We start from the raw sequence: 12,529 nt of genomic DNA on the forward strand, positions 1-12,529 counted from the left end.
CAAGGAATGGGACTTATGCATATATTTGCTTCCACGACAATGCTTATATCCACCAATGGTTATGTAATCTAAACTCTCATTTCAATCATTGAAACATTCTCAGAGAACGTTATATAGCCGTTATTCACAGACCATTTTTCGTCAGAGCAATTTTCAAAGTGATTGAAACATAACATGACTTTCGTCACTTGGTAAAGATGAATTCGGCTAAAGCGAAAGCTTACCAACACACATTTCGAGAAATAGATAGGCGAGATAAACTCGGCTCGAAATAGCAAATGTGTATAATGAAAGTCTATATGTAGTTGCAGGAAATCCTACACTACACCCCTCATATGATTTCATTAACACTCAACTCATTTTAGATTAACAATCTTAATTTTATTGATGAATCTTTGAACAATCTTACAAGAAAAGATAAAGGAATCAAAAATAGCCATTGCTCTAGATTTTCTTTCTCCTATTTACTTGTTTCTTACTCAAAAAGATCCCCCCCCCTTCTCCTTTACAACTGAACGACTATTTATAGGGAAATACATAGTGGATGACAGCTAATCTGTCCTTTATTTTCGGATATGACTTGCGACATCTCGCAACCTTACAAATGTTAATCTCAAAAACTCTTTAATTTTCGTAGAATCATTACATTCTTCTCATGATTTTAGCTGACGTCGTTTATTATGTCACTTCTAAAATTATTTTGCGACGCTGTTGTGTTGTGTTGTTAATAATTTCGCCGAGGCATTATTGCTGCGAGATTCTGATACTACATCTTGCCTCTTCTCATATCTTCTCCGCGAAGTAGAGAATGATGTGAGAAATGCCGCAGTTATCCATCATTTCATATTCTGCATTTATCACACGTATCCTTCTTCATATTCTTGGAAGATGAAGAAGAAATTCCTTCTAAGGAAGCATCTGCTGGTGTTAATCAAAATGAGAATGAAAAAGAAATCTCTTCTGAAGAAGAAATTGTTGGCGATAATCAAGGTGCTAATCAAGGCGAAGATCAGAATCAAAATGAAGGAGAGGCTTGCGATGATGAGAACATTGGCGAAGAACGTCTATTATCTCCTTCTACTGGAATTAATATTGAAGCATGAGCTTCTTATGTAGTTCTATCTTCTTGAATTGACTTATCTTTATTACTTTTTGCGAATAATATTCTTCAACCAACTTTGGAATCAATTTTCTTTTTTAGTATTTTGCTGGTGAGAAAGATAATGCTTCTTGTTTATTAATTCTCATACTTTCCTCTCATTATCTTTCTTGCGAAAAATAATCTGTTATGAATACTTATAAATACTTTGTTTTGTCATGTGGTCTTATTTTGCCTTCCTAATTAAAGATATTATTATGCCACCTCTTGTCATTGCGACAAAATCGCAGGACGTCCTTGCACTTTCATGCAAAAACCCATTGATCTTGCCTTAAATTTTTCTTTTGTATTATGGCCTCTTCAGGAATGTGCGACAATATGACAGGCCTAAATATTCTTGCGAAAATAAATCCCCATGACATTTTCGTCTTGCGACGAAATCGTAGGACGTCTTCGTACTTTCATGCGAAAACCCATTGATCTCGTCTTATCTTTTTCTTTTGTATTATTGCCTCTTCAGGATTGTTGCACAAATATGACAAGTCTTAATACCCTTGCGAATAAAAATCCTCATGACATTTGCGTCTTAAGACACTTATCAGCTCCCTAATGGAGGGTGCCGCCCTTATCTCCCCCCTGGTTGCCCCTTCAAGGAGGCGTACTTCTATCATACAAGGTTAGCTCCTCCCATCCAGTCTTAACAACAACTAGTTGTTTTCGCAGACTCTTATCCCTTTTACCTATAGGGCTTATGGTTACGAGACTGCACCCTAAGTGGGGTTTTCTTCAGGCCGAGTGAAGTATAAGCCAAGACTTGTCAAGAATGGCAAGGTACGCTTCAAACGCTCCTGGCACTCTTGACTCAACTGTGTACCTGGGCGCCTTGATCATTCTGCACTCCTTGGGAGAGTCCTTATTACCTTAGTCGCCCAACCTAAGTCATATGCTTAAGTTGAGAATCCAAGGTGCCTCTCCCGGATGGGCTTTATTGACCACAAATCTCCATGACTCAGGTTCCGGTGGCAGTGTAGCCTTTCCCTGATCCATGCAATAGGTACCCTCTTATATGACGTACTTTAGGTCTTACATTTTCCTCTTGCGAAATTTTATGCGCGAACTAGGGTGTACGCCATAAAGGTTCGCCCCTTTATTTTATGTCATTGTTCTGTGATTATCTCTGCGAAGGTTTCGCACATCATGATCTTGTTTTAATATGAATAATCTTGCAATTATTCTTTCAGAATCAATAACTTCTCAAAGCTTCTTACGGATAATATATTTTTAAGTACAACCTGTTCCATGGTCTGTCAAGTCTATGACCAACATCTCTACCTTCTGGATCCATTAATCTATAAGCTCTTGTTCCAACTATCTCCTTAATGATGTAAGGTCCATACCATTTTTTCGCTAATTTTCCACCATTTTCTCGCTGATATATTGGTGTCTCTCGCAGAACTAAATCTCCTGGTTGGAATTCGCGTACTTTGACACGTTTATTATATTCTCGGGCCAATCTTCGCTGATAATTCTCCATATGTTGTAAAGCTTTTTCTCTTCTTTCTTCTAATTCATCAAGTTTGTTTAAGATCAAACCCGCACTAAGATTTTTCTCCCAAGCTTCTCTCTTTGTTGTCGGAATAATAACTTCTGTTGGTAGCACCGCTTCAACTCCGTATGTTAAACAAAAAGGTGACATTCCAGTAGCTTCTCTTCTAGTTGTATTATAAGCCCATACTGCATTATGTACTTGTTCGCACCATGCTCTGTGATGCCCTTCCAATTTCTTCTTTAATATATCTGCAATTGTTTCCCATTAGCTTATGGATACAAAGGAGTAGACTTTCCACATTTTATCTTAAATGCATTAAGTAACATTTCTATGTTCTGTCCTTCAAACTGTTTCCCATTATCAGATACCAACTGCGCAGGAATTCCGAATCTGCAAATGATATTTTCGAATATGAATGTAAAGATATCTTTTTCGCGAATATGTTGTACTGCCTTCACTTCTGTCCATTTTGTGAAATAATCTGTTGCGACTATTAAGTATCTTCTTTGTCCAGAACCTGGTAAAAATGGCCCCACAATATCTGACCCCCACTTTCCAAAAGGCCACACACTGGTTGAAGATGACAATGGTGCTCCAGGTGCATGTATTTTCTTTCCATGTCGTTGACAATCTTCGCAACGTCTTGATATTTGTTTTGCATCTTCGTGCATGTATGGCCAGTAATAGCCTTGCATTTTTGATCTATGTGCCAAAGATCTTCCCCCGCTATGATTGCTAGCATCCCCACTATGTAACATTTAGCACTTTTTCTCCTTCCTCTCGTGTCAAACATCTGAGTGATGGTCCATTAAAGGATTTTCGGTATAGCAGCCCATCTCTTAATTCATAATTCGTTGCGCGGATTTTTAACTTGTGTGTTTCCAATCTATTTCTTGGTGTTTCTCCTTTCGCCAAATATGCATGAATTTCCGTTCTCCAATCTGCGATATTTTTCATTTGTTCATCTTCTTCACCGTCTATTATCATCACGTCCACTTCTTCTTCTTCTTTATTGATTGATGGTGACAAAAGTGTTTGTATTTTTATGCATCTCGCAGTTGGATCTGTCATCATACTTGAGATGAAAGCAAAAGCATCTGCGAGTCTGTTATCCTTCCTTGAAATGTGCCTCCATTTTATTTTTGGGATTTTTGCTGACAATTCTTCAACGAGCTTCTTGTATTTCTTAAAGGATGGTTCATTTGTAGTATATTCTCCCTTTATTTGGCGAATAACTAGCTGCGAATCGCTAGTGATCCTGGAATTTTCTAGCTTCATATTCCGTTTCGTTATTAGTGGACGCGAATTCCGATCTGAATGAAAAAGCCATCTTTATTCCTTCTGGCGAAATTAAAACAATTCCAACTCCATTGCCTTCTCCATTTGATGATCCATCTACCAATATCTCCCATCTATTTGGTTCTGTTAATAAATATTTTGGATCTCCATGTTCTTCTTCTATATCCATCATATCTTCTACCGCTTTGTCTTCTTCTAAAGGAAATTCTGCCAAGAAATCTGCAACAACTTGTGATTTTGGTGAAGACAAAATTTCATATTTAATATCAAATTAGCTTACTTGTGCATTCAATCTCTCCACTCTTCCTGATCTTTTAGAATTCTTCATCACTGATTCAATTGGTACTTTCGTTAATACCTTTATCTTGTGCGCTTGAAAATATATGCGGAGCTTAAATGATGCATAAACTAATGCTAAGATCAACTTCTCAATCTTTGAGTAATTCTTCTCGGCAGTATTAAAAGTTTTTCTAATGTAATAAATGGGTTTCTCCACTCCTGCGTCTACTCGCAATAACACAACACTTAATGCATGCGACGTCGTCGCAAGATAGATCAATAATTTTTCTCCTGATTCCGCTTTTTGTAAAATAGTTGTATTCATAAGATGTTCTTTGATCCCTTGAAAAGCTTTTTCGCATTCATCAGTCCATTTGAATTTCGCACCCTTCTTGAGTATATCGAAAAAATATTTGCATTTGTCTGATGATCGCGAAATGAATCTCCCCAGCGAAGCTAGAAGTCCATTCAACTTCTGTACATCTTTTATCGTTGCTGGTGTTGGCATGTCACGAATTGCTTGCACTTTTTTTGGATCAACCTGTATTCCTTCTTTTGATACAATGTAACCTAAAATTTTTCCTGATGCAACTCCAATAGTACACTTCTCAGGATTCAGTTTAATGTTGTACCGCCGCATTTGTTCAAAACTCTCCCTCAGGTCCTGTACATGGTCTTTGGATTCTTTACTCTTTACTAACATGTCGTCCACATATACTTCTAATGTTTTGGGTATCCATTTTGCGAATACCTTCTCTACCATTCTTTGGTATGTCGCTCCCGCATTTCGTAAACCAAATGGCATTTTCGTGTAACAACATAAACCTCTAGGGGCGAAGAAAGCAGTATGTTCTTGATCTTCTTCAGCGAGAGGGATTTGATTATACCCTTTGTACCCATCTAAAGACGATACCCTATCATTTCCCACTGCGGATTCCACCATTTGAGGAATATCTGGTAACGGAAAACTATCTTTAGGGCAAGCTTTGTTTGAATCAGTTAAATATATGCAAATCCTTATTCCTTTGTTTTTATTTAGGACAATGACCATATTCGCTATCCATTCTGGGTATTTAGCTTCTCTTATGATTCCCGCATCAAGCATTTTCTGTAGTTCTTCTTCTATTTTGGAATGGTAAGCTGTTGCGATTTTTCTTATTCTTTGTTTAAATCGTCTCACATTCTTGTTAATCTCCAACTTGTGGCATGCAATTGATGGATATATTCCCGGTATCTCATCCATGCTCCCTGCGAAAACGTCTTTATATTCTCACAAAAGATTGACAGTTCTTTCTTTTTCTTCTTCTACATCCATCTTGGTTCCAATTCTCAATATTAGAGGTTCTTCTATAGTCCCAACGTTTATTTCTTTTGTTGGTTCTGCGGCAGTGTAATTGGGCTTGGGTTCTCCCATTGGTGTTGGTTCTTTTATTGTTTTCACAGGTCCTTCTCCTTCTTCTGAAATTTCGCTGCCTTCTTTTTCCCTTATCATATATACTCTAAATTCTTCTTATTTCTTTGCCTCCTTTGCCAACTTTCTGCGAAATTGTTTCCTTCTTGCTTGTCCTTCATAATGCTTTATTTCAATTTGATGACATAATTTCGCATTGTCAACATATCCTATGATTTCTCCTATTCCATTTGGTGTGGGGAATTTAATACATTGATGCAATGTTGATACTACAGCTTTTATCTCATGTATCCATGGTCTTCCTAGCAACATATTATATGGCAATTCCATATCCACCACGCATAGTATTACGTGTGTTTCGATCTCTCCTAGTGGAATTCGTACCACTATTTCTCCTTTAGGTTTTGTTATGGATTTTCCAAAGCCATGAACAAAATATGTTGAACTGGACATTTCTTCATCTTTAAGTCCCATTCCCCTGAATGCATGATAGAATATTACATCCACTGAACTTCCTGTATCGATTAAAGTTCTGTTCAATATCCATTCTCCCGTGGATTTTGTTGTTGTCTCCTTCTCTTTTCGCGTAATAGGCACTGTAATAACCAATGGAGATGTGTGGTTCAAATTTTCTTTTGGTATTTCTGCCGCCATGAATGTAATTTTTTGCTTTTCCCAATTTTTCAAGGGTGATGTCTTTTCTACCGCCATAACCTTCCTTCCTCCAAAATTTTGTTTATGTATTCTTCCTTTGATGTTTTCATGGAATTCATTAACCATTGTTTTTGTTATCATATTACACTCCAATATTTTGTCATCTTCATTGACTCTAATCATTTTTCTTTTAACTGGTTCACCGATTTATTTAATCACTTTCTTGATTTGAACAATCTCAACAACAATCTTCAACTTTCGATCTTCAACGTCCCTGTTTTTAGCGCCATTATGTAGTTGAAGGAAATCCTACACTACACCCCTCATATGATTTCATTAACACTCAACTCATTTTAGATTAACAATCTTAATTTTATTGATGAATCTTTGAACAATCTTACAAGAAAATATAAAGGAATCAAGAATAACCACTGATCTAGATTTTCTCTCTCCTATTTACTTGTTTCTTACTCAAAGAGATCCCCCCCTTCTCCTTTACAACTGAACGACTATTTATAGGGAAATACATAGTGGATGACAGCTAATCTGTTCTTTATTTTCGGATATGACTTGCGACATTCTCGCAACCTTACAAATGTTAATCTCGCAAACTCTCTAATTTCCACAGAATCATTACATTCTTCTCATGATTTTAGCTGACGTCGTTTATTATGTCATTTCTAAAATTATTCTGTGACGTTGTTGTGTTGTGTTGTTGATAATTTCGCTGAGGCATTATTGCTGCGAGATTCTGATCCTACACTATATATCAAAACGACTTTTGTCTCAAGATCAAGGTAGTCAATATCGGTTGTACATGCCGATACTACAGGTTTTTATCGGATATCGGAAAATACCTATACGATATCGAAAATATCGGCGATACAAAGACGGAACGATATTATCGGTTGGACAGGCCGCTACAGACCGATATATCGGTTTTACTTGTACACCGATAATATTGGTTTCGTGAATAAATTTTTCATCAACATGCGTCTAGTCTTTACAGACAAGTACAATGTCAATTGGAAAAGGTTAAAATCCCTAATATATTTATAATATAAAATCAATGACTATATGGTAGGATATAAAAAGGAAAATATATTTCGATTGCAAGGCAGGGAAATATAAAAGATAAATATGAAGGATAATAAAAAGATTTACCGGGATAATAGGACAACAATCACAACGCTGGCTAATAAACCATCTTGTATCTTGGAAATTTGAGATATGTGTATGATTCTTATGGTTTTATAATTATTTGAAATTCTATATTAAATGATGTATCACCGATAAAAACCGATATTATATTTTGTATAGGTGTATCGGATCTGGCCGATACGATACTGATACGCGATATTAACTACCTTGCTCAAGAGTAGGAGATAGAGTAAATAGACTTTTGAGTGACAAATAAGTTCAAGTCTCCACATACCTTTTAGTCGATGAAGATCCACCATTTCCTTGAGTAGCCCTTCGTCTTGTATGATGATTGCCATGGAGTCTTGAGCTCAACTAAACTTTCTATCCTAATCCGAGACCTTTAGCTATGTAGACTAGAAATCAAGACTTATAGTTTTGATCACTAACATTTGACAAACATACATGAGATAGCAACGCATGCGAGTTCGACCGAGCAATGCTCTAACAATCTCCCCCTTTGTCAATTTTAGTGGCAAAACTATAAATACATATGGAATACAAAAAATAAATAAAATAACTTTTGTGGCTCCTATTCCACATGCCTAATCTTCAACATTACTCGAAATCTTCGTCACTTCCAAGTACTTCAATGATCCCAAAGGTTGTAAGTTTAGCATCATCGTTATTAAAAATCCGTAGCTATAACAACAAGAAAACAATAGTTCTCAATCATTGTTATATAGTGTCATAGTATCATTATACAACGTCAAAGTTCAATGGTATCATAACATCAACAACAATACTATGATGATATGTATCACCCCCCCCCCCTAGTCAATACTCCATCTCACATGGAAACCACTCCCCCTTACATAATGATCCGAAAACCATATGTATTTGTAGTGTGAACTACATATTAATTCTCCCCCTTTTGTCAATAAAATTGGCAAAGGTACAAGAACGGGATCCTAATGAAATTTCCGAATGAGACATTTCATGACCAAAAGAAAGCAAAAATATCAACTTGTTCTTTAGATGCAATCATAAAGCCGAAGATAAATGCATTCATCAATGAGTTTATAAAGATACAAGATACCCCCTATAATATTCCATAGCCGCACTCCCCACAAAGATTTGTCAATTAAGCACAAATTCAAAAAGAACTCTCCCCCATAATATGTCATTCCCAAGGGAACAACAAGAGCTACCTTAATTTAGAAAGAGAAAAGAAGGATTTCTTTGGACATAACAAATCACATACAAGTATGAATTTGAATCCAAAGTATTAAACTAACCACAAGAAGTTCATGATTAATTTAACCGAAAATGCTCAACACAAGTAAACTTATGGAGACTTAAGAGCGCTCAATTAGATTAATCACAAGTAAACCCATAATTAATCTAATCAAAATTCACAATCAAACTAATCACAAAATAATCAATTTAATTGTTCATACTCACATAAGAGAGTCTATGGAGCAATGACTAAGTTAATCATGAATAATCAACCTAGTCAAGAACGCTCAAACATAAGAAGACTTATGATGTCATAACTAAATAACCAAACAAGATGATTAATTTAGTTGAAAATGCTCGACATAAAGTACCTTACGGAACAACAACATAGCTAATCAAAAATAATCAACTTGGTTGTTTAATGCTCAACATAAGACACTTTACGGAGCCTCACAGTAATACATAAAATATGGATCAGGGAAGATCAATTACTGCGGAAAACACAAGGATTCATTATATTTTCCATCACTATTTTCATAAAGACATTTAATAGACATAATCTGTAAGGAACCGCAAGCTCGTCAACGCTATTAGACTAGTCAAGAGATGAATTAGCCGCTAATTACTAGATTAGTTTAACACGAACGCTAATTAATAGAAATTAATCTAACAACGATCTAGATACGATCCTAGTGTCGTTAGATAGATCTCGGAAAGTTACGTGGAATGGACTACTCGAACGTGTCGATCGGATACCAGATGAAGATGTAATCATCAAATATGTGTTAAGGGCAAAACATTCATTTTGTAGTTGGACCGACTGGGGCTTCCCTTATCCTTGCTGGGTGTTCCAGTAGAATTTCTCTTGGCCTTATCTCTAGCCAGATCGAGAGATAAACTCTCATTTTATCTTTTCTTTCTTCTTCCTTCTTTTTTCTTCTTTTCTCTTCTTCTTCTCTTTTGCTCTTCTTCATCGAGTTTATGTGAGAGTTTGGTTAAGAATTGATTGAGGGAAACCAACTGGTAGTACTGATAGATGATTGAGAAGATGGTGTGGTCGTTAATAGGGAAGCAGAACAACTGAGGTTCGAATCAGAGAGTCGGAATTAGGGTTTGTAGTTCGATTTTTTTTCTAAAGAGTCAGAAGATGATATTTAGAGCTTTGGATAGATGAAGAATCTTGGGTAGATGTCTAATTGCGGTTTTGAAGTTAAACCAGTGATGAATCGGAGAAATAGAAATTAGGGTTTCACATGAACTCAAAGGAGCTACCGAAGATGAAATTGAAAATACAGAATATGATGATTGAGAAAAATAGAAGATGGGTTTGACACGAATTATGAGTTAAGGTTGAAGAGTGATTACAGGATTTGAAATTGGATAACTCTGGGTAATGGATTACAGAACTGGTCATGATTGTGTTTTTTGATTTGTATCTCAGTTGGATGAAGTGATATTGCAGGTGGTGAAGAAAATGATTGTAATTGGTGGTCTGGTGTTGCAATGACAGTCTAGAAGGGATTGGTATCTAGAGATGGTGTTGTTTGTGTATCTGCGGCTGCGGGTGTTGGGAGTTGAGCTATTGGTGAGTTGTATTAGTGCAGATTGAGTTAAGAGACGGTATAGAGGTGTTGTAGCTTATGGATGACATGAATTGGTAACGGTAATTGTGGCAGGAATTGAAGTTCAGTGAATTCAATGGCTGGTTTAACTGAAAACAAGAAGCATTGTGTGTTTGTTATATCTATGATGGTATGCAGATTGATTGTGTAAGTGTTTGAAATGAAGTGAGATGAATGTTAGGACCTTGGAGGTGTTGATGATATTGAGATGGCAGTGTTGAGGTAGTGATGTTGCTGTTTAGGAGCTGAGTTTGAGTTACAGTTGGAGCAACATAGGGAAATTAGTTATAACTATGAGATCTTGAATATGCTGATAGGATGTATAAGTTGAAGTAGGTAGTAATTTTGTTATGTCTTCCTGTGATCTTAGTGCAAGCTTGCAAGTGGAATTCAAGGTAAAATCCTTATTACAGTTGTATTGAATTATGTAGCTTGTTTAAGAATGAATGTATCTATGCAATGTATAGAATGAAGTTGAACTGGGGTTAGAGTTGCATTTGTGTAAGAACCTTTGGCATGTCTGACTGAACTTATTCAGTCTGACTCGTTTTCTTTAGCTGACTCAGTATATCTGACTGAGTTAATTCATTAGCTAGACTTGACCAGGCATGACTCACTGAATCCTGACTGAGTCGGATCAGACTCAGTTGACCGATTTATACTTTGACCATTGACCCTGGACCTTGACTTGGACGTTGACTGTTAGTTGACTCTTGACCGTTTGTTCGACCGTTAGTGACTGTTGGTTGACTTTGGTGGAATTAGGCTTAGGTCAGTTTTATTAGTAAGATGTTTTGGACCTCTTGTGGTCTGAATTGGACTTTGGCTTCTTCTACAGAGTTGTAGATCTTCATAAGATTTAGCTAATGGACTCTATAACCAACCTAATTGAACTAGTAAACCTTAGCTATGCTAAAGATAGAGAATGAAAAGGTGTAAAGTCATAAATGGGCTTCGAACCATTAGATAGACTTGTATGATCCTTTTGGATAAATTCTTAGAGTGCTTGTGTGATTAACAGTTAGTCTTTTAACAACGATCGATTCAACGGATGAACCAGTGGATCGTGGATCTCAAGGTAGGCGTGGCTTGTCATCAAAAGAGGTAGGAATACTTTTAACTCTTTTGAAACCATTGTTTGTTTTTTTTACAAAAGTGTATGTTTAACAAACTCATGCATTGTCTGTTCGTGCTTTTCATGCATTGTTTAATTTGTGTTATGATTGTTCTGTTGATTCTTTGAATCTTTCCATGAAATGGAAAGGGCTTGTAACGTTTGTCGTCATTATTAATTGTTGTAGGAAATGAGAATTTCCACGTGTGGTATATAGGATACGCTCCTTCATATTTATATCCACATGAATTCTGCTTTTATGCTTATTAGGTGTGGAACAACCCGGCATCAATATAGCTATGTAGGTGTGGAAAAACCCAGCATCACTAATATATATTGTTTGAAGAAGGAGTTTGTCCATATACATGTTTGTGCATTTCCAGTGACTTAAGTCACTTTGATGTTTGGGAAAACATGAATTGTTTTTCAAATCTTGCTCATGATTTCTTTAAAGTTAAATGTTATTCCTGCGGGGCACCCTTTTTAGGATGATGTGCTCACCCATTCCCACTTTCAGTTTCAGAAACAGATCAGAGTTGCGCAGCGAAGGCTCGAGGAGTTGACTCAGTTAATTAGTTAACTTCTGCTATGTCTATTATGTTTGTTTATTCTATTTGCAAACCAAATGATTATTGTATATGTATCATTTGAGAGGAATTCTTGTATATATTTCAGAGAGGGGTTAGTTTTTGGGTTAAGTTTTGTAGCAGTTTTCATAAGTGAATGTTTAAGTAAATGATTTAGATTCTTGGTGCCTCTTTATTTAGTTAATCTCTTGGATTAGTCAGCTACTAGATTTGAGGGCGCTACATAATCCTTGCAAACAAAAGATTTTAACCTATCTTCCATCAGTAATTGACAATATAGGCTTAACTTTTGTATTTGTCAAAAGTCTATTCATTCTTTTATCAATACATGAATATCGACATTCGAAAGACTTTACTTTTGACAAGATATGGGACAATCAAGTTCACGGACGCAAACACACATATCCCATAACAGTATTGCAATATATAAAACCATAAAGATTAATACTGCAAAAATCATCTTCCAAACAATTTAGAATTAAGTCAATAAATCTAAAAACATGAAGATGAAAACGTTGGACATAGCTATGTGTAAT

At 36.1% G+C, this 12,529-nt stretch overlaps 1 long non-coding RNA gene across 1 annotated transcript; it reads left to right on the forward strand.

Annotated features, from left to right (window-relative positions):
* The first annotated feature begins 9,585 nt into the window (after positions 1-9,585).
* On the forward strand, positions 9,586-12,287 carry LOC113293434. Its single transcript, XR_003332310.1, has 3 exons — positions 9,586-10,687; positions 11,314-11,396; positions 11,924-12,287. It is a non-coding gene; the product is annotated as an uncharacterized LOC113293434 (long non-coding RNA).
* The last annotated feature ends 242 nt before the right edge of the window (positions 12,288-12,529 follow it).

Source organism: Papaver somniferum, chromosome 1, assembly GCF_003573695.1.
Source record: "Papaver somniferum cultivar HN1 chromosome 1, ASM357369v1, whole genome shotgun sequence".
NCBI lineage: Eukaryota > Viridiplantae > Streptophyta > Magnoliopsida > Ranunculales > Papaveraceae > Papaver > Papaver somniferum.